Source organism: Rattus norvegicus, chromosome 8, assembly GCF_021556685.1.
Source record: "Rattus norvegicus strain SHRSP/BbbUtx chromosome 8, alternate assembly SHRSP_T2T, whole genome shotgun sequence".
Taxonomy (NCBI): Eukaryota; Metazoa; Chordata; class Mammalia; order Rodentia; family Muridae; genus Rattus; species Rattus norvegicus.
In genome coordinates this window covers 90,857,488-90,880,495 of record NC_141541.1, presented here as the reverse complement: position 1 = coordinate 90,880,495, position 23,008 = coordinate 90,857,488, and the positions used below count along the sequence as shown (strand labels likewise).

Sequence of the window (23,008 nt, the reverse complement as noted above, 5' to 3'; positions counted from 1 at the left end):
ATCCGTATAAATGCACAATTTTTCTTACAGTAACTTCTTTACTTGTATGTGTGTGGGACATGAATGTTCCACGGTGTACTTGCAGAGATTAAAGGAAAGTTTATGGGACTTGATTTTCTCCTTTTAGCATGTGGAACTTGAGGTTGCAATTCAGTTTGACAGTCTTAACCACAATCCTTATGCACTGAGCCATCCAACCTGTCCCGAATATATTTTTAAGGATGTTTTTCTTGCCAAATAATAGTTTGTAAAGTGGAAGATTTTGATATGTCAGGTGATGCATATATATATACACACACATATATATATATGTACAAATATATTAGAATATATAGTATACTATATATAGGCTCATCCCTAGAGAAGACTAACTCTCCCTTTCTCAAGAGTCATTTAATTCCTGCAGGTGTCCCCCCTATAGTTAGGTTCCTGTGAGATTCTGCCTTCTTTGATAGCCTGTCTGTTGATATTGAGTTGTGTTATCGATGTGTCAGTTTGGCTGGGTATCTCATGATCAATTCTTTGTATTTTGTCCGGTTGGGGTTTGCTGAAATTGTCTCTATCTGTTGCAAAGAGAGCTCCCTTGATGAAGAGTGAAAACTATTTCTACCTGTGCACAGAAGGATAAATATCCAGATTCACTTAGGAAATACGTAGTTTAACGAAGTGACAGTAGTTGCATCGTCCACGAGATCCATGACCTCACTAACTGTGGGCAGTGAGCTATGCTTCCAGTACCAGGGATGATTCTCATCTGTTAAGCGGACATTATGTCTAATATGACAACTGCGGGTCACTGAGACGATGTAAGCATCACTGTAGATTCCCTAGGTTTATCCTGCCATGCGATTTGTCAGAGTTCCTTGGTTTTACAGTTGGGTAGCACTATTGACTGCTGCTGTTTCTAGGAAGCATGCGCAGCACCTTCCAGGAAGTGGCATGGAGTCTCAAAATCCAGGAAGGAGACTTTCAAGTCAGACCCAGCTCCAGGCTCTGGATGTAGTGTCTGAAATACAGTGTCTTTCTTCAACAATAGGGACTCATCATCACTGCATTGAAGCCAACCAGGGCAATGATGATAGAATATAGTGTTTAGGGTATCGCCCAGCCCCCTCTGAGCAACACCTAGCATGGGGAATTCTCATGCCTGAATTAATTAATTAATTAATTAATTAATTAATTAATTTATGTTTTTGCCTTTTGTGGAGTATTGTCCACCCAAGTAGGGTAAGTTTAGTAAGCTAGATATGTATATGTATACGTGCCTTTATATGTATATGTGCCTTTATATGTATTGTATGAAATTTTTGGTAAGTAAACAATAATATGATTTCTTCTGTCTTTTTGGGTACACTTAATGTTACCAAATTAATTTTCAGTTTAGAAATCACACAAAGCAATAACATGGATGCTAGAATTTTTTAATATATAAAATACACTTTAAATTTTAAAGAAATAACCTCACGGCATCATTTCTTAAGATGCCAGCTGAAAGTGACTTAAAGTAAATTCTTAGGCCTACATTGTAGCTCAAAGGTAAAAGCATATGCCTCGTGTGTTTAAAGCCCTGGGTCCCATCTATAATATCAAAATATAATAAACGCCGAGAGAAAGACTTTGATTTAAAATGTTCAACTATGCTCATCCTTCTACCTCTTACTCCATTTGAAATTAGACTAAAATGGTCATAAAATGATGTGATATGCTATACATGCCAAGGGCTATCCAGAAAAGATCGGGGGCAAGTTAGTACATACATGGGTTTTTTAAAAGTATCTATTGAAAGTTTGACAGAGTAATGACCTGGAATGTCCACATCCAGTCCACAGGGCTTATGGATAGATTGACTGGCAGAGCAAAAGATGCTTTGCAGACAGGATGAAGGCTTTGGATCCTAAGAGGCTGAGACAGCTTCTCATTATGACAGTAGGCATTTCTAACCACAAGCTCTTCAGAACTCTGACTTGTTTGGTTGATTGATTAGTTGATTGGCTTTTGAGACAGGATCTCCATCTCATGCTGTCCTCAGCCTTCCTAGATAGGCAGAGCTAGTCTTGAACTGCTAATCCTCTTCCTCTTTCCCCAAAGTACTACCCAACATTTACATACTAAAGGCAAAAGATTTTTCCTGGCTACATGTCTGGTATTAAAAAAAAAAGCATGTAAAGAGAAATGGGAGAAGTCAGGTGGTGGCGCTTGCCTTTAATCCCAATACTTCAGAGGCAGAGGCAGGCAGATCTCTGAGTTCAAAGCCAGTCTGTTACAGAGCAAGTTCCAGGACAGTCAGGGCTATACAAAGGAACCCTGTCTTAAAAGAGGTAGATAGAGAGAGGGGGAGGGGGAAGGGAGAGGAAGAGGAATAGGGAGAGAAAGGAATTGGAGAGCAGAAAGAAGAAAAAAATACCATTGGCTTTGAAGGGAAGGAAGGGGTTGCTAATTTAAATCAATGAATTCAAAGAGTTTTCTGAAGTGGGATAAGGCAGGAAAGTTATTCTCTCCCAGATTCTACTGGGATGTATAAAACCTGATAATAATTGATTTTCACTAACTCCCAGACCCATCAGGTAATAAATTTGCGTTGCTTATAGTATTGTGTTTAGAGCAGTTTGTCATCACAGCAATAGAATGAGAAAAAAAAAACTATGTGGGGATGTTGATTGATGAAGCAAAGTGAAGAAAGCTGCAACCCATCATTGAGAGTCACAGGATAGCAGCAAAATAGTGGAAAGATAAGTTACAGAGAATCGATAGATTGGTGCTCTGTCAAAGTCGGGTCACTTTGTGGGACCCACGTTCATTCTCACCAGAGCTATTTGTTATAAATGCAGCTCATGTACACACATGGGTTTGACATCTCACCGGTCAGATGTCAAAGATAACCTGAATCCTCCTGGATTTCATACTTGTCATGTGATTTCTCTAGCTTACATCTACTTACTGTCTACTTGAGGACCTCACAGAAGTCAAACCAATACTCTTACCAAGCTTTGAACCCTCAAAACTAGAGCTAAATAAAACTTTTCAACTTGACAAAGTTGTCTAGTCTCAGTATTTCATTACAGCTTTGGAAAAGATTAATACAGCAACACCAGGTGCTGAAAGACAATGAGAAAGTATCCTAAAAATTCTGAAGGAAAATTAATTCTTGAATTTTGTATGAAGACCAATTATCAAACAGATGTAGTAATACAATAAACCTCAAACTGATAAGAATTCTAATGACTTTTTCCCTAATATGAAGCAGTAAACAATGAAGCAAATTCAGAACTACCCGGACAACCAGCCAATAAAGGCAGCTCCTGAATGACAACTGAGCTGCAGGCTCAGAGAACACAGAACTACTCCCCAAACCTGAAGAAAAACCTCTAAAACATTAGATTCCAAGATAAATGATGCTTTTTTTAAAAAAAAAGATTTATTTATTTGTAATGTATATGAGTACACTGTAGCTGTCCTAGACACCCCAGAAGAGCACATCTGATCCCATTACACATGGCTGTGAGTCACCATGTAGTTGCTAGGATTTGAACTCAGGACCTCTGGAAATGCAGTCAGTGCTCTTAACCACAGAGCCATCTCTCCAGTCTATAAACCAGGCTTTATTTTTAACAAAAATTTCCCTTATATTTTTTGACTCTTAAACCAACACAAAGCAAAATGAGCACACACACACACACACACACACACACACACACACACACACACACACACACCACTGACAGAAAGAAAAAGAAAACTAAATATCAAAACAATAGAATATAGAGTCCGTTTTATGTTGGCTAGCTACAGCTGATACGCAAACTACTCTAGGACATTGTTGATATATTCAGGGCCACTCCATTGAAGAAAACTGATTTTTCCCTCTCCACCACTCCACTTCATACAGCTCTAGCATGACTGCATGGATAAACTAGCACAAGGAGCTTCCCAAACTCCTTCCATTGCTAATCTCCACCACTCATTTACATACATAATGCCTCCTATACCATCTAAACCTATATAGCTAAACATGCTATTTCACGTCATGGTCTCTCAGTATCTAAATGACATGGCTCCCAGCTGGCATTCAATCTGTTTTCATTTATTATTCATCTCCCTCACTTTCTTCTAATCTCAATATTTTTTTCAGAATTTATGAATCTTTTCTAGGATATTTATTCTCAGAATGTTTGGCCTTGACTTTTACATAGTAGAGACACTAAAATGTTAGCCCCCTTCAGTGTTCTTCAAAAGGCACCAGTCCATATCACCTTCTGTAGGATACTCTATATTCTCATTACCTACATTGCCTTGCATTATTATATGCTTTTTCACACCATACACCTTAGTCACTATTCCAGTGTTGTGAAGAACCACCACAACCATGGCAACGCTTATAAGAGAAAGCATTTATTGTGGCCATACTTACATTTTCAGAGTATGGTCCATTATCATCATGATGGGGTGCATGGTGGCATGTAGGCAGGCATGGTACTGAAAAGGTAATTGAAAGTTACATCCTAATACACACACGCACATACACACACACACACACACACACACACACTCAGAAAGAGAGAGAGACAGAGAGACAGAGAGAGACAGAGACAGAGACAGACAGAGACAGACAGACAGAGAGAGACAGGGATAGAGACAGAGATAGAGACAGAGAGAGACACTGAGATAGGAGAGAGAGAGACAGGGATAGAGACAGAGATAGAGACAGAGAGAGACACTGAGATAGGAGAGAGAGAGAGAGAGAGAGAGAGAATCTGAAGTGGGATTTTGAAGCATCAAAGCCTGCTGACACACTTTCTCCAAGTAGACCATACTGACCTATAGATCAGTTCTTCTTCCAGTAACTAAGCATTCAATTATATGAACCTTTTGAGGACATCCTGTTCAAGCCACCATAACATATGTCACTACCAGACATTGTATATTTATTTGCTTTTTATATAATCGTCGTTCTCATTTGGATATGTAATCTGTTAGAGCAGAGATAATAATGTTTGTTTGTCCCAAACATTATCTCTAAAACCCAGATATAACCTACTTTAAGAGGAATGTGAGCCTGTGAAAATTGCCAAAATACTGGCAAGTTTCTCCAATAAGCAGCAGTCATACCTTGTGATGAAATTTGGCTTCTTTTAACTTCCGGAGTAAAAATGTTTTCAGAGTTCACAAAGAAATGTTCATGTCTTCCCTGGACGACGTAAAAGTTGGTTGCATTTCTAAGGAGAAAGGGTTGGGGAGAACCAGAACAGAAGGACAGCACTGTGTTTTCCTCAGATAACTGTACACCTCCATAAAACACCATTTTATTTTTTGGTGATGCAGCAAGAGATGGCAATACACTTTCTTTTTTGCAGTCTTGAAACCAAAAATACTGACACAGTTCTGTTTGGAGGAAGCAGGGCAGGGAAAGCAAAGAGTGGTTGGAATTTAGCTCTCTCTGTGATGACAAGGGTTTTGTTTAATGTGGATATTTGAGTTTGATGCTGTAGATATTAATTTTTAGTAAATGTGATTTGGAACCAGAAACACAGTATCGTTTTATTCCTGTGAGGAGGATGATCCCGTGTTCATGTTCTTTTTGAACATTTTAAATTTTACGAATTTCAACCTTTTCACAGTCATGGTCAAAGGTGAAGAGCATAAAAGGTTAGCTCTGGGTAGTGGTGTTCTCTGATGGTGCTGTTCTTTCTAGATCTTGTGGTGACAACGTTATCTTGTCTTGGGCACAGCTCACATGTTCTAAGGAGGGCAGTCTACAGCTGTAGTTTGGATAACACCATCTTCATAGTTCATTACTGTGTCGTTGTGAGAACTATCTGCCATTGTATATAAGTGCTGTGTGATCGAGCAGTCTACTCCTGCCACACTTATCTCCTGATTCTCTAATATTCATGCCATTAGGATGAGCGATGACCCCCACGGCTGCATCTGTGCCCCTGCTTGCCTCTTCTCAGAAAAACTCCCTTTTCTTCTTTCATCAATAAACGTCCATTCATTCTTTTATGCCCTGACCCAAGTTTTGACTTCATTGTGAATTGTATCAAAGGGGTGTGAATGAACCGGTGCTCCTTCTAACTTCTCCACACCCTGCTGACTTGATTCTCACAGTCCAATTCTAATGATTTTCAGAAAAATCAGTTAGCTCTCATGTAATCTCCCTAAAATAAGCAAATCGCTATATGCATGCTTCACTCATTGTTTTGGGGGTCCCCACTGCAGTCCCTGGCACAGAGATGACTATCCAGGAAGTGGTTAAAATGTTATTGATGGAACGAGAGGCAGTTAGGCTTCAAGGTCACACCTAGGTCAGGATGTGTCCAAAAAGAAAAGGCATTCAGAGGGTAAAATAGAAACATAAATATTATTTGATTCTTTTAAAATGGACTCCAAAAATCAAAACAAACAAGAACAACACATCTCCAGAGGATCAGAAGCCTGGAAGCAGTGAAAAGAAACACATGATGAGGAAATGACTTTTTAATGCAAACTGATTTCAAATGGAATCTGGAAAGCACAATGTAGAATATGTTCTGTACACTGGCATGCTTCCCACTGCTATCAGTAAACGTCGGGCACTTGGCAAAACTGGAGGGAAGAGTGATAGATCGCAGTCTCTCTCTCTGCTGGTTTTCAAACGGTAAGAGAGGGAATAAGGAAGACCTTTGGTAACGGGAGAAATGAGCATTCCCATTAGTATCATATGCTCCAACTTACAGTCACAGAAGGAAAGGTTAAGTGCAGAGAAGATAGCTGACGCCTCTGAGAGTCTAACACAAATTGCCGGATGACCCTCGGCAGCTCTGCATCAGCCTCCCACTCTGGACAAAGAGGAAATGGGACTGGACAATGAGCAGCCATCTTTGATTTCTGCTATACCTGGTGGCTATGTTCAATCTTGTTGATTGTTGAAACTTTTGGTAGAATTCTAGTCAGAATAAACTATTCTACTTTTGAGTCTGGGTGGAGACTGTAGCATCCATCTTGTAGCTTATGATAGAACATGCATTCAGATGAACTCTACTTCCGCACATCAGGCAAGTAGCATCTTCATTTAACTTTCTTATGTGTCTGACCTTGTATAGAAATTCTGTTTTATTCCCGAATGTAGTAGGTTTTATGTTCACATTATTCCAAGGACATGGATTTTGTCATAAAGTTTTGTTCACTATTAATTGAAGCAGTTTCCCTTGTGTTTTACATAGATAAGAGGGCATGGGAGGAACAGCTCACAACTAGTAAGTTGAAAGACTGTGAAAGGGAAGCAGTAAAGAAGGTCATGACCATGTACCAGCAGGAGCTGGAAATGGCAGGCAGCCTGTGCAAAGCTGAATGAATGGGCACTCAGAGACTACAGCAGTTCTAGAGGCACATTGAGCACATGAACACATAGTTTCAAACGGCAACCTTATGAATCCCAATGATAGAAGGAGGCATTTCAGTAACTTTCTCAGTACTTAGTCAAGCATGTTTATTCTCATGCAATAAGCCGGCATGCACTTACAACTAGATTATCCTTACATCTTACTTCTTTCGGTCTCAAAATGAAAGGTTAATTAAAGGTGGCTGTGTAAGTAATGAGACCTCAACATCAGTTACATGAGGTGAGTGTGACATGAACTACTGACTGTTTTTCGCCCCTCTACTAGAAAGGACAGCTTTGCTGTAAGCCTGAATGAAAGACCGCTTTCTTGTGACTAACAATAGAGTCTCTGCTATGTTTAACACTCATTGAATACAAATACCTTCTATAACTTTCAGAATTAATCAAACAGACTTTGGTACTGCAAGGAATTATAGACTAAAGTGAAGTATATATGGGTCCAATATATGCAAACCAATACCAAATGTCTGTCCGTGGTCACAACAAACCACTGAGGGCATTCTCTTCTTACTTTGTGTAACGATTTTCCATGGAGTTAAGCAAAAGAAGAGGCTTTCCTATAGGATCGATAGGGAGATTTGTTTAATATATTAAGCTAAAGAAAGACCATACTGACGTCTCTTATAGAAAGTGTCAAAATAAAGCAAAGTACACATGAATTCAAGGTAAAATTCCACAGCAATAGCAGAGTAACTCAGACAAATCCATGATTGCCAGGAAATATTGCACAGGAGGAAAATTAAGACCCTGAGGAGTAAAGAAGAGGTGGGTAGAGGTGAAGTGGAGTCTAGCCTAAGTAGAGGGGAATTAACATGAAACATCCAGATTACATAGCCTGATTTTTAACACCTCAACTGATTACACATTTCTAATTACTTTCAGTTATAAAAGCTGTGTCTGAGCATAGATTAAAACACTAATTTCATTTTTATCTCAGGCCCCTAGTGTTTTAGACTATAGGAAGAACACAGTCAGATCTTTTCTCTTTTCTTAGCACAAGGAGGCATTCTTTGAAGGCAACAGTGGAGACCTGGTACATAGGTTTTGGAGTACGATACATACTCTTTTAGGCTGTGGAATAGAGGCATTCAAATACTACCATGGTCAAGAATTCTACTTCATTCTGCTTGTGGATGGAAAATTTAAGTGAAGCTGAGCGAAAGATAAGGAATGATTTGTTTGGTAAATTTCAAGACAGGAGAAGATTCAGGTCAGTAGTAGTGAGAAAGTATCTCTAATTGTTAAAAGAGATCAGCACCACTAAAGAGAAAACTCTTGGGCTAGAGTAGGAGACTGTGAAAAGTGTCTTGAAGGGGAGAACTCCATCTCTTGGAGGCTCCACCTCAAACTGAGTAGCACTGTCTACTTGACACTGGTCTTAGGGCTAAAAAGTATGAAAAAAGAAGATATTGTGGAGCCACAGACAAACATAGTAGGGTCAGATGTTTTTCAGGAAATCTCAGCGATGCTTGTGCATTAAGTCGTAGAGGTGACGTTTGGGGTGTAGAGGGGATTCTAGGATGCCTTGGTGATAGAGCTATGGAACACATGTTAAGCAACATTGCAGGAACTGAGCAGAGCAGGCCCAACATAAATTCTGCATGTTGCCAATGGTGAAACTAGAAGCATGAAGCTAACCAGGTTCTCTGGACACCCAGATGGTTCTGTCTGAGCTCCAGATGCTGCACATGGAGCTTTAGGGTTTGTTTGTTCTGGTGTATATGGCTTTTTTTTCAGTATGGTTGTTCCTTTTTTTTTTTTGCTCTGGTTCTTCCATTTTGGAATGACAATGCTTATTCTGTGCTACTATATGTTGGTCATATGTAACCTATATTTTGATTTTAATGGAGTTCACAGTTAAATGACTGAACTTTTAAAGTGATATATTTGTTAAACACTGTAGATATTTAAAGTTGGATTGTAGGCCTAAAGAGATGTTAGGGGATACAAGTAATTAAGCAGTTACAAGCACATAGAGATGACCCAAGTTCAGGTACTGTCTTAGTTATGGTTTTACTGCTGTGAAGAGACAACAGGACCAAGACAACTTTTATAAGGACAGCAATTAATTGGGGTTGGCTTACAGTTTCAGAGTTTCAGTCCATTATCATCAATTCAGGAGTATGGCAGCATCCAGGCAGGCATAATGTAGGACATTGTACATCTTATTCCAAAGGCAAACGGGAGAAGACTGACTTCTAGGCAGCTAGGATTAGGGTATTAAAGCCCACACTCACAATGGCACATCTGCTCCAAGAAGGCTATGTCTACTCCAAAAGGCCACATCTTCTCCTATATTGCCACTCCCTATGCCAAACATATACAAACCATCATAGGAACTAACAACCTCATCAGACCGTTCACAATTGATTGTGATTTTAGCTCAAGGGGATCTTCGGGCCTCTGTCCATATCTGTACTGGTATCTCTCTCTCTCTCTCTCTCTCTCTCTCTCTCTCTCTCTCTCTCTCTCTCACACACACACACACACACACACACACGCACACACACACAAGTAAAAACTAAACATAAATACAATCTATAAAGTTGTACTGTATTTCACAGTATGAGATAAATTTGCTTCTTTGAGGACAGGGAATAGAAGTTTCTGACTTCAACTGTGATGTCAAGTTTACCAAGAATGGAGTTAAGATTGTTAGTAATAATTTAATCACCTGGGAAATGGATCTCTAGACATCCATGCATGTGTGTATATGTGGGGGTGGGGTGGTATGTGGTGGTAGTCTAGATTACATTAGTTGAGATGGGAAATCCTACCTAATTTGTGTGACTCTGTCCCTTCATCGAGATCACCTTCTTTATTAAGCAGAAGTCTGCTGAGCTCTGGCAGGCAGACATTCATGGATCTTTCCTTTGGCTACAGACACAATGTGCTAAATGGCTTCCAGGTTCTGCTTCCTCAACTTCCCAATCATGATGGACTCTACTTTGAAATGGGATCTAAAATAAACCCTTTCATCTTTAAGTTGCTTTGTATTTTATTACAGTAGCAGAACAAAAATCAGACAGGCATTAATTAACAAGTGCTTTAAAAACACTAGTCTTAATCTATAGAAAGAAAAATATTTCAAAACTCATAAGACAAAGAGGGAATCATTGCAAACCCCAGATGACAACCAGCAGAGTGCGAATGGAGAAGAATGAGATGAAGTGAGATATAGGGCAGGTGATCACTTTTTTTTAACAAGAGCAGATGAATTAGACATGAAAAACACACACAGTTTTGGGTGAACTATATTTGTTAGCCTTTCATTAGTGAGTGGAAAAGAATCATACATACTTTTCATAAGTTCTCATGTTCTTGGGCTGTGCAGATTCAAAACATGATTTTTTTTTCTTTTTTGAAGAAACACCTTCTTTGGGACTAGAGGACATGAACATTGCAGTTGAAAGTATTAAATTCCATGGCATTCGTTTGTTGGGAAAAACACTTCTTTGTTGTGTATTTTTAAGGCTGTACACTAAGGATGATATCAAAGGATTCTACTCAAAAGTTTGCAGTCATATATAAAATCTATCGTTTTATGTACTTTGTGCACTTAGCTATGTTTGCCTAACCAAGGACTCTGAGACAGAGTTGATGTCTCGCTCAGTGAATACTTAACAGAGAGGGTGCTGAACCTTTCCTGGTGGTATGAAAATGATTACATCTTTAACATCCCTGTCAATTCATCCTTCCTCCCCACAAGTTCTTTTCCTTTATTTTGTCTTATGGTTGATTAATTTTAATTGAGACTTCCTGTGCGACCATGGGCTGGAACTTCTCATTGGAGTCTTGTTGGCTCACCAGTGGGTTTACAAATGAAAACAATGACTAATCAACTCTCAGAATGTATCGATAGCTAAAAGTTCAGTAGGGAGAGAGAGCGTACCATGAACTGCTTCCTGTTTGTATTGCGATTTCATGGGTGTACTGGCTGTGCTATGCCCTGAAGACAGAATGTTGCAGCCCTTTTTCCTATCTTCACGTTCATATGATTCCTCTAGGATTCTCCATGAACTTTATATGGCATGACATAAATGTCTTTTTAAGGACTCAGCATATCGCTGTCTCCTCTTCTCAGAACCTTAAGCAGTCTCTGCATTCACTACTATTCAATGTCCAGATTAGCTGTTGGCAAGGCATTATTTGTTTCAAAGCTTACTGGTTATAAAAAATAGTTTTTCAGACAAAATTTTGGTTGTTGAAACTTAGCAAAGAGAAATGGTTCAATATTAAAACAAACACTACAAGCTTGGAGAATTTTAATGGAGAAGTGTTCTAACATGAAACATGAAGATTATGTTCAGAGTAATATTGATTGTTAGAGGCAGATTTTATGCTTATTTTGAGGATAAGGGATCTTCGACAGGAAGGACATCTCAGTGCCTACAGAGTACTCCTGAGCACACCTTGCAAACTCTGGCACCTTAGTGCCGTGACGAACTAACAATGAAATACACAGTTCTATTCGAATGAAAATCATGGGTTTGGTTATTTGGATCCTCAGTTTCAGCAATAACTTCATATAGGAAAACAAAATGAACTATTAAATGACCTTTATTACACAGACCTCTTGGTTTTTCATTTCCAAAATGCTTAGAACCCTTTTCTATCCAAACACAGCTGTTACTCTACCTCGTGAGTACATTTGGTTCTTTTTTTTTTTTTTATTAATTGAGTATTTCTTATATACATTTCGAGTGTTATTCCCTTTCCCAGTTTCCGGGCAAACATCCCCCTCCCCCCTCCCCTTCCTTATGGGTGTTCCCCTCCCAACCTTCCACCCACTGCCGCCCTCCCCCCAACAGTCTAGTTCACTGGGGGTTCAGTTTTAGCAGGACCCAGGGCTTCCCCTTCCACTGGTGCTCTTACTAGGATATTCATTGCTACCTATGGGGTCAGAGTCCAGGGTCAGTTCATGTATAGTCTTTAGGTAGTGGCTCAGTCCCTGGAAGCTCTGGTTGCTTGGCATTGTTGTACTTTTGGGGTCTCGAGCCCCTTCAAGCTCTTCCAGTTCTTTCTCTGATTCCTTCAACGGGGGTCCTATTCTCAGTTCAGTGGTTTGCTGCTGGCATTCGCCTCTGTATTTGCTGTATTCTGGCTGTGTCTCTCAGGAGCGATCTACATCCGGCTCCTGTCAGTCTGCACTTCTTTGCTTCATCCATCTTGTCTAATTGGGTGGCTGTATATGGATGGGCCACATGTGGGGCAGGCTCTGAATGGGTGTTCCTTCAGTCTCTGTTTTAATCTTTGCCTCTCCCTTCCCTGCCAAGGGTATTCTTTTTCCTCATTTAAAGAAGGAGTGAAGCATTCACATTTTGATCATCCGTCTTGAGTTTCATTTGTTCTAGGGATCTAGGGTAATTCAAGCATTTGGGCTAATAGCCACTTATCAATGAGTGCATACCATGTATGTCTTTCTGTGATTGGGTTACCTCACTCAGGATGATATTTTCCGGTTCCAACCATTTGCCTACGAATTTCATAAACTCGTTGTTTTTGATAGCTGAGTAATATTCCATTGTGTAGATGTACCACATTTTCTGTATCCATTCCTCTGTTGAAGGGCATCTGGGTTCTTTCCAGTTTCTGGCTATTATAAATAAGGCTGCGATGAACATAGTGGAGCACGTGTCTCTTTTATATGTTCAGGCATCTTTTGGGTATATGCCCAAGAGAGGTATAGCTGGATCCTCAGGCAGTTCAATGTCCAATTTTCTGAGGAACCTCCAGACTGATTTCCAGAATGGTTTTACCAGTCTGCAATCCCACCAACAATGGAGGAGTGTTCCTCTTTCTCCACATCCTCGCCAGCATCTGCTGTCACCTGAGTTTTTGATCTTAGCCATTCTCACTGGTGTGAGGTGAAATCTCAGGGTTGTTTTGATTTGCATTTCCCTTATGACTAAAGATGTTGAACATTTCTTTAGGTGTTTTTCAGCCATTCGGCATTCCTCAGCTGTGAATTATTTGTTTAACTCTGAACCCCATTTTTTAATAGGGTCATTTGTTTCCCTGCGGTCTAACTTCTTGAGTTCTTTGTATATTTTGGATATAAGGCCTCTATCTGTTGTAGGATTGGTAAAGATCTTTTCCCAATCTCTTGCCGTTTTGTCCTAACCACAGTGTCCTTTGCCTTACAGAAGTTTTGCAGTTTTATGAGATCCCATTTGTCGATTCTTGATCTTAGAGCATAAGCCATTGGTGTTTTGTTCAGGAAATTTTTTCCAGTGCCCATGTGTTCCAGATGCTTCCCTAGTTTTTCTTCTATTAGTTTGAGTGTGTCTGGTTTGATGTGGAGGTCCTTGATCCACTTGGACTTAAGCTTTGTACAGGGTGATAAGCATGGATCGATCTGCATTCTTCTACATGTTGACCTCCAGTTGAACCAGCACCATTTGCTGAAAATGCTATCTTTTTTCCATTGGATGGTTTTGGCTCCTTTGTCAAAAATCAAGTGACCATAGGTGTGTGGGTTCATTTCTGCATCTTCAATTCTATTCCATTGGTCTATCTGTCTGTCTCTGTTCCAATACCATGCAGTTTTTATCACTATTGCTCTGTAATACTGCTTGAGTTCAGGGATAGTGATTCCCCCTGAAGTCCTTTTATTGTTGAGGATAGCTTTAGCTATCCTGGGTTTTTTGTTATTCCAGATGAATTTGCAAATTGTTCTGTCTAACTCTTTGAAGAATTGGATTGGTACTTTGATGGGGATTGCATTGAATCTGTAGATTGCTTTTGGTAAAATGGCCATTTTTACTATATTAATCCTGCCAATCCATGAGCATGGGAGATCTTTCCATCTTCTGAGGTCTTCTTCAATTTCTTTCCTCAGTGTCTTGAAGTTCTTATTGTACAGATCTTTTACTTGCTTGGTTAAAGTCACACCGAGGTACTTTATATTATTTGGGTCTATTATGAAGGGTGTCGTTTCCCTAATTTCTTTCTCGGCTTGTTTCTCTTTTGTATAGAGGAAGGCAACTGATTTATTTGAGTTAATTTTATACCCAGCCACTTTGCTGAAGTTGTTTATCAGCTTTAGTAGTTCTCTGGTGGAACTTTTGGGATCACTTAAATATACTATCATATCATCTGCAAATAGTGATATTTTAACCTCTTCTTTTCCGATCTGTATCCCCTTGATCTCCTTTTGTTCTCTGATTGCTCTGGCTAGAACATCAAGAACTATATTGATTAAGTAGGGAGAGAGTGGGCAGCCTTGTCTAGTCCCTGATTTTAGTGGGATTGCTTCAAGTTTCTCTCCATTCAGTTTAATGTTAGCAACTGGTTTGCTGTATATGGCTTTTACTATGTTTAGGTATGGGCCTTGAATTCCTATTCTTTCCAGGACTTTTATCATGAAGGGGTGTTGAATTTTGTCAAATGCTTTCTCAGCATCTAATGAAATGATGATGTGGTTTTGTTCTTTCAGTTTGTTTATATAATGGATCACATTGATGGTTTTCCGTATATTAAACCATCCCTGCATGCCTGGGATGAAGCCTACTTGATCATGGTGGATGATTGTTTTGATGTGCTCTTGAATTCGGTTTGCCAGAATTTTATTGAGTATTTTTGCGTCGATATTCATAAGGGAAATTGGTCTGAAGTTCTCTTTCTTTGTTGTGTCTTTGTGTGGTTTAGGTATAAGAGTAATTGTGGCTTCGTAGAAGGTATTCGGTAGTGATCCATCTGTTTCAATTTTGTGGAATAGTTTGGATAATATTGGTATGAGGTCTTCTATGAAGGTTTGATAGAATTCTGCACTAAACCCGTCTGGACCTGGGCTCTTTTTGGTTGGGAGACCTTTAATGACTGCTTCTATTTCCTTAGGAGTTATGGGGTTGTTTAACTGGTTTATCTGTTCCTGATTTAACTTCGGTACCTGGTATCTGTCTAGGAAATTGTCCATTTCCTGAAGATTTTCAAGTTTTGTGGAATATAGGTTTTTATAGTAAGATCTGATGATTTTTTGAATTTCCTCTGTATCTGTAGTTATGTCTCCCTTTTCATTTCTGATTTTGTTAATTTGGACGCACTCTCTGTGTCCTCTCGTTAGTCTGGATAAGAGTTTATCTATCTTGTTGATTTTCTCAAAGAACCAACTTTTGGTTCTGTTGATTCTTTCTATGGTCCTTTTTGTTTCTACTTGGTTGATTTCAGCTCTGAGTTTGATTATTTCCTGCCTTCTACTCCTCCTGGGTGTATTTGCTTCTTTTTGTTCTAGAGCTTTTAGGTGTGCTGTCAAGCTGCTGAGATATGCTCTTTCCTGTGTCTTTCTGCAGGCACTCAGCGCTATGAGTTTTCCTCTTAGCACAGCTTTCATTGTGTCCCATAAGTTTGGGTATGTTGTACCTTCATTTTCATTAAATTCTAAAAAGTTTTTAATTTCTTTCTTTATTTCTTCCTTGACCAGGTTATCATTGAGTAGAGCATTGTTCAATTTCCGTGTATATGTGGGCATTCTTCCCTTATTGTTATTGAAGACCAGTTTTAGGCCGTGGTGGTCCGATAGCACGCATGGGATTATTTCTATCTTTCTGTACCTGTTGAGGCCCGTTTTTTGACCAATTATATGGTCAGTTTCGGAGAAAGTACCATGAGGAGCTGAGAAGAAGGTATATCCTTTTGCTTTAGGATAGAATGTTCTATAAATATCTGTTAAGTCCATTTGGCTCATGACTTCTCTTAGTCTGTCTACATCTCTGTTTAATTTCTGTTTCCATGATCTGTCCATTGATGAGAGTAGGGTGTTGAAATCTCCCACTATTATTGTGTGAGGTGCAATGTGTGTTTTGAGCTTTAGTAAGGTTTCTTTTATGTATGTAGGTGCCCTTGTATTTGGGCATAGATATTTAGGATTGAGAGTTCATCTTGGTGGATTTTTCCTTTGATGAATATGAAGTGTCCTTCCTTATCTTTTTTGATGACTTTTAGTTGAAAATTGATTTTATTTGATATTAGAATGGCTACTCCAGCTTGCTTCTTCTGACCATTTGCTTGGAAAGTTGTTTTCCAGCCTTTCACTCTGAGGTAGTGTCTGTCTTTGTCTCTGAGGTGTGTTTCCTGTAGGCAGCAGAATGCAGGGTCCTGGTTGCGTATCCAGTTTGTTCATCTATTTCTTTTTATTGGGGAGTTGAGGCCATTGATGTTGAGAGATATTAAGGAATAGTGATTATTGCTTCCCGTTATATTCATATTTGGATGTGAGGTTATGTTTGTGTGCTTTCACTCTCTTTGTTTTGTTGCCAAGACGATTAGTTTCTTGCTTCTTCTAGGGTATAGCTTGCCTCCTTATGTTGGGCTTTACCATTTATTATCCTTTGTAGTGCTGGATTTGTAGAAAGATATTGTGTAAATTTGGATTTGTCATGGAATATCTTGGTTTCTCCATCTATGTTTATTGAGAGTTTTGCAGGATACAGTAACCTGGGCTGGCATTTGTGTTCTCTTAGGGTCTGTATGACATCAGTCCAGGATCTTCTGGCCTTCATAGTTTCTGGCGAGAAGTCTGGTGTGATTCTGATAGGTCTGCCTTTATATGTTACTTGACCTTTTTCCCTTACTGCTTTTAGTATTCTTTCTTTATTTTGTGCATTTGGTGTTTTGACAATTATGTGACAGGAGGTGTTTCTTTTCTGGTCCAATCTATTTGGAGTTCTGTAGGCTTCTTGTACGAATATGGGTATCTCTTTTTTTTGGTTAGGGAAGTTTTCTTCTATGATTTTGTTGAAGATATTTACTGGTCCTTTGAGCTGGGAGTCTTCACTCTCTTCTATACCTATTATCCTTAGGTTTGATCTTCTCATTGAGTCCTGGATTTCCTGTATGTTTTGGACCAGTAGCTTTTTCTGCTTTACATTATCTTTGACAGTTGAGTCAATGATTTCTATGGAATCTTCTGCTCCTGAGATTCTCTCTTCCATCTCTTGTATTCTGTTGGTGAAGCTTGTATCTACAGCTCCTTGTCTCTTCTTTTGGTTTTCTATATCCAGGGTTGTTTCCATGTGTTCTTTCTTGATTGCTTCTATTTCCATTTTTAATTCCTTCAACTGTTTGATTGTGTTTTCCTGGAATTCTTTCAAGGATTTTTGCGTCTCCTCTCTATGGGCTTCTACTTGTTTATTTATGTTTTCCTGGAATTCTTTCAGGGATTTTTGCGATTCCTTTCTGTAGGATTCTACTTCTTCATTAATGTTTTCCTGTGTTTCTCTAAGGGAGTTCTTCACGTCTTTCTTGAAGTCCTCCAGCATCATGATCAAATATGATTTTGAAACTAGATCTTGCTTTTCTGGTGTGTTTGGATATTCCATGTTTGTTTTGGTGGGAGAATTGGGCTCCGATGATGCCATGTAGTCTTGGTGTCTGTTGCTTCGGTTCCTGTGCTTGCCTCTCGCCATCAGATTATCTCTAGTGTTACTTTGTTCTGCTATTTCTGACAGTGGCTAGACTGTCCTATAAGCCTGTGTGTCAGGAGTGCTGTAGAACTGTTTTCCTCTCTTTCAGTCAGTTATGGGGACAGATTGTTCTGCTTTTGGGCATGTAGTTTTTCCTCTCTACAGGTCTTCAGCTGTTCCTGTGGGCCAGTGTCTTGAGTTCACCAGGCAGGTCACTTGCAGCAGAAAAGTTGGTCTTACCTGTGGTCCTGAGGCTCAAGTTCGCTCGAGGGGTGCTGCCCTCAGGCTCCCTGTGGCGGCAGCAACCAGGAAGATCTGCGCCGCCCCCTCCAGCGTACATTCGGTTCTTAATGGAGTTTCTCTAATATATTTTTTGCTCTAATTTAAAATGGTAAGTTAACATTTTTGGAAACCCAAGTTGTTTTACAATAATTAGTCCGGTCAGATTTTAAAGAAACACAGTGGTCTGACCTTAATTCAAGGGATAAAAACTTTGTTGTATGTTATTTATTTAATTATGCATGTCACATATTTTATATTCTTAGTACATTGTGAAACCTGTGGCTGGAGTTTGTTCTATGGTTTTTAGTGTTCCATTTTCACTAACACAGGAAAGTGTCACTCCGCTTTGGCAAAGTTAAAGGAATAAGCACAGTTAAATGGACAAGAAATGATTTAAAACGAAGAAATGTATTTAAGCTAGCACTGTTACATTATTTCCGCCATTTTCATGGTGTGTCACATCAGCTTGCTTTTAGTATTTGTGAAGAAATGAAAGCCTGGGCATTTTATTCCACATTCATCTCACTGAGCTCTGAAGGAAACCAAGGGCAGCTTACATTCTCCACCCAGCCCCCAGCTGATTTTGAGGCTTTTGTTTTCTGTGGGTTTGGGTGCTACTTTTGAGGCTTCTGTAGCCTGGGTAGATTCTATACAGGTTCCTGACAATGAGGCAGAAGAGAAAGGGAGAAAGCATCCTTAATATTTTTCTTAGAGATCCTGAACATGCACAGGACATAAGCTACTGACAATTCTCTGACCACTACCCCAGAGCTTTAGAGACTTCAGTGTACCACACAAGTGGAAAAGTGAGAGATTAGACAACAGAAATCATCAGGGGAAAGTGGGACTAAATTGGAAGAAGGAACAGCAAGGCAGATGCAGGACTATCTCCTCTGTCTAGTCTCACAGTATATCTTCACACACAGAATCTGAGGAGAGGTGTAACATAAGGGCAACTGTGTAGGTTTATGTGATACTGATGTCCCATGCAATTTAGATCAAACCCAAAGGCTTGGCCAACGCCCTGTTTTAAAGGAAGAGAAAACAAAGCTCACCCTAGATTCCCAAGGAGCCACAGAGTTCAAAGAAATCTGGAGACAGATAAAGGAAGCCGGGCATATTACACTTCTCAATTTCAAAATTCATTATCAGAGTATCCTGATTAAGAAGACAGAGAATGCATGAAAACCAAAATAAACACCAAGGGAGCACAATAGAGAGCGTGAAAATGAAACCACATAAGTCAAGGTTTCATCCCGATGAAAAGGATGACCATGACTTGTTTACTTATCTCCTAACTTTTCACATCAAAGAGAAATGAACCACACTAGCATCAGATTATGCTTCTTGTTCCTTGCTGTGTTAATAAACTGTACCAAGAAATTTGGACACAATGGTATTGAGTCCACTATCATCTTAACAAAGAGCATGCATTAGCTTCACAACCCATGCATAATGAGGGTCACTGTCAAACTGCCCTTCTCAGGAACTGCGACTCACAGATAAAAGATTCACAGTAGTGAACTCTCCTACATCACAGACTGCCTTTCTACAGCCACATACCTTATATTCTGTATAGCACATGGCATGTTCTCGTTCCACTTACAAAGGGACTTTGTCAAGGTCAGAGGTCAGGTGCATTGAGTGGATCAGGTATCAATTTAATAAGAATCAGTTGATGAAAATACTAAATTTTCTGATGCTTGTTAGAGCCCATATCAGGGTTAGGGGAGTGACTTTTTAAGCCACCAGAAGCTCATTTGTGTGCTTCTTATAGCCAATTCTTGAGTTTAAGGCTTCTTTGAGCTATTGTTTTCTTTTTTTTTTTCTCACTTTTTTCTCCATCTTTATTAAATTGGGTATTTCTTATTTACATTTTAATTGTTATTCCCTTTCCCGGTTTCTGAGCCAACATCCCCCTAATCCCTCCCCCTCCCCTTCTCTATTAGTGTTCCCCTCCCCATCCTCCCCCCATTACCACCCTCCCCCCAACAATCACGTTCACTGGGGGTTCAGTCTTGGCAGGACCAAGGGCTTCCCCTTCCACTGGTGCTCTTACTAGGCTATTCATTGATACCTATGCAGTTGGAGCCCAGGGTCAGTCCATGTATAGTCTTTGGGTAGTGGCTTAGTCCCTGGAAGCTCTGGTTGCTTGGCGTTGTTGTTCATATGGGGTCTCGAGCCCCTTCAGAACTATTGTTTTCTTTTACTGAGCTACAGAATACTAACTTTCTGTCAAAGATGTAATAGGTTTAACATTTCTGGGGAAAAAAGAAACAAAAATGAAAGGTGACATTCTTTCTGTTGATCTTCTGGTCAGTATTCTGCCCAACAATGTCAGAAAGCTAGGTAAATAAGATCTGAATTCTCAACTCTCACTACAGCTCTTTGGCTTACTCCCTCCAGGATTCAACTCCCACATGGATTTCTAGATGAAATATTAAGGTTCCATATAAACTCCAAGATAATTGTGACTCTTAGTTTTACTTCTTCTGAATAGTTTCTTGATCAACATGGGTAAACTTTCCCTTCTTCCTGTCATTAGCATTATCTGTTTTTTAGGTTAGAAAATCAAAGTCTGATGCTGATGGTCCAAACCCCATTGGTCCTTCTCAGCCTCACACTCCACACCTAGCTTCCCATCAGCCTCTGTTCCATTCATACCTGTTTTCTTTGCTCACTTCAGATGACATCCCCTATACTTGCTGAGTGAAAGTTAAAAGTTGATGAGTACTGACACAAAAGATCTTTTAAAGACACTGAAGTCCTTTCCCTAATCTTGTATCCCATAATTTCAATTCTAACACTATACTGCTACATCTAAACAAGAAGGATGAACTAAAATATGTAGAAAACTATTCCAACAACTTTGAAGAATCATCCCCTTCTCGGTTTATCTTATCCTAGTTCAGTTTAATCATGCTTAGTTTCTGGATTTATCTACTTATGCTCTGGATTTATCTACTTAAGCTCATTTTCTCTTAGGGTCATTCTTGATGTTTTTTTCAGGTGTGGCATTACACACTCTTATCTTGGGATTTGCTACAGATGCCTATGAAGTTCTTAAAACAGCCTTTTTGTAAAGAACTTACTGATCCCTTACTACTTTGTACCCAGGGTCTTAATCCTGTTTTTTGTTTTTGTTTTGTTTTGTTTTGTTTGTTTGTTTTTTTGTTTATGTTTTCTGCTTTGTTTTTTTTTTTGCCTGCACCGTGACATCTATCTAGCAGCTCAAAAGATGGATTATTAAGCAATTCAAATACATGAAAGAATATTCTATCCTGCAAGGTAAATAGTCAAGGTGGCTACCCTCTAATTTGCTTCTCATCTCATTTGCACTTCCAGTCTACTTCTGCTTTTAGCTAACTTTGCAGACTTCCTTGGCATGGGGTATCATGAGGACCCCAGGGAGCCCTTGGCCTGATCTGAATAGAGACCCAGAGCAAACCTTGCTTCTTATTTTCATACTCAATATTTTCTATAGTGGAAGTGTTACCCAAACCTTATATTTTATCCAAATCTCCCTTCAAGATCATGAGTGGAGTCTAAGCTGGCTCAGTTATGGACTTTGACTCTGAGAATATTAGTCAGGATGGATGAATATGTCTTGTCCATGTTATATTATTGACCTGGGCCCCCCTTATCCTGTCACTCATTATTTCTGAGGCACAGCTCAACACCCCTATGATAATATGATAGAACTCTTAGATGCATTTCCATTTTTGCCAGTCTCCTAGCCTCTTCCTCCACTGTATCATAGGCATGCCATCTCCTGCCCCTGCTCAAGCCTGTTTTCTTCATCATTCTGAGAATACTCAGACAGGAGATTCATACTAACCTCTTCATCATGATCATCTTTTTCAGCATGTTATTCATTTGGACTCCAATGCCATGCTCTGAAAACTATTCTAGGAACCCATGGCATCTTAGGTAAATTCATAAGTCAATGTCAAACATGGATTAAGCATTACTACAAACAGGGGCAACACATTTCGACAAGCAAATATGCTTAGAAACAATGTGTGCTCACATGCCTTAAATACTATAGAGACTCCAAAGGAATGTTTACATAGTTGCTTACTGCCATGCATATTGTGGCTCCTGAGGTATATTATTTCATTGTAAGTATCAATATGTAGACTATTAAAACATAAAATACTCACTTTCTTACAAATATATGCCAAGCTTAGAAGAGAAATACAGAAGCAACACAAGTCAAGATTCCTACTAGTATGCAAAGCGGATAACATTTCTTTAGATGAAACCAGAAAATTGAAAGAGAACATAAATAAATTTTCATTTATAGCATGTTTGAAAACTTATCTGTATTTGATGAAAAATAAGAATTTAGGTATATGTTATTTTCAAGGCAAGCTCTAGTGCACTATGTTATATAAATTTTAAAATTAGGACACAAATTTTGTTATCCTGCCTTATCCACAAAGCTAATGCCCCTTCTAATTATGCCTATGAATGACTTGTCTTTTTCAGTTTCTCTATCTGTAAAATAGAGATAACAGTATTTACCTTCTTCAGAATGCACTAAGGTGATGAAATTCCTAATGTATACAATGCACTTTGAAGATGAACACCTTCACATTAATGCTAAGTGTTATTATGGTGCATAAATTTATGAGTTAGCACAATGCACAGTTTCAAGGACTATATTAAAGGGAAATTTTATTATAGATATTCTTTGAGTATCACTGAATTAAATATAAAGGTATGAGGAGTTCTTTAAATACTAAACACAGACAGGACTGGTTTTGTTCAGTTTTTCCTTGTATGTAGAGTCATGTATATTAATATTAGACAAAGAATTAAAGAGGCATACATTAACTTAAAAATCAAGAGATGTTTGGCTTTCAAAAATTTGCACATTTTTTATTGCAATTCTCAATTATGTAAGGTTAATAAAAGTACCTGTTTTCAATTACTTTTTGAC

General features: G+C 39.0%; 1 long non-coding RNA gene across 1 annotated transcript in view; it reads left to right on the top strand.

Moving 5' to 3' along the window:
- Positions 1-718: 718 nt before the first annotated feature.
- Positions 719-23,008, top strand: part of LOC148004269 (uncharacterized) — a 64,142-nt gene continuing 41,852 nt past the window's right edge. Inside the window, exon 1 of the long non-coding RNA XR_015628222.1 lies at positions 719-806. This is a non-coding gene — a long non-coding RNA (uncharacterized LOC148004269). The remainder of the gene's footprint in view (positions 807-23,008) is intronic.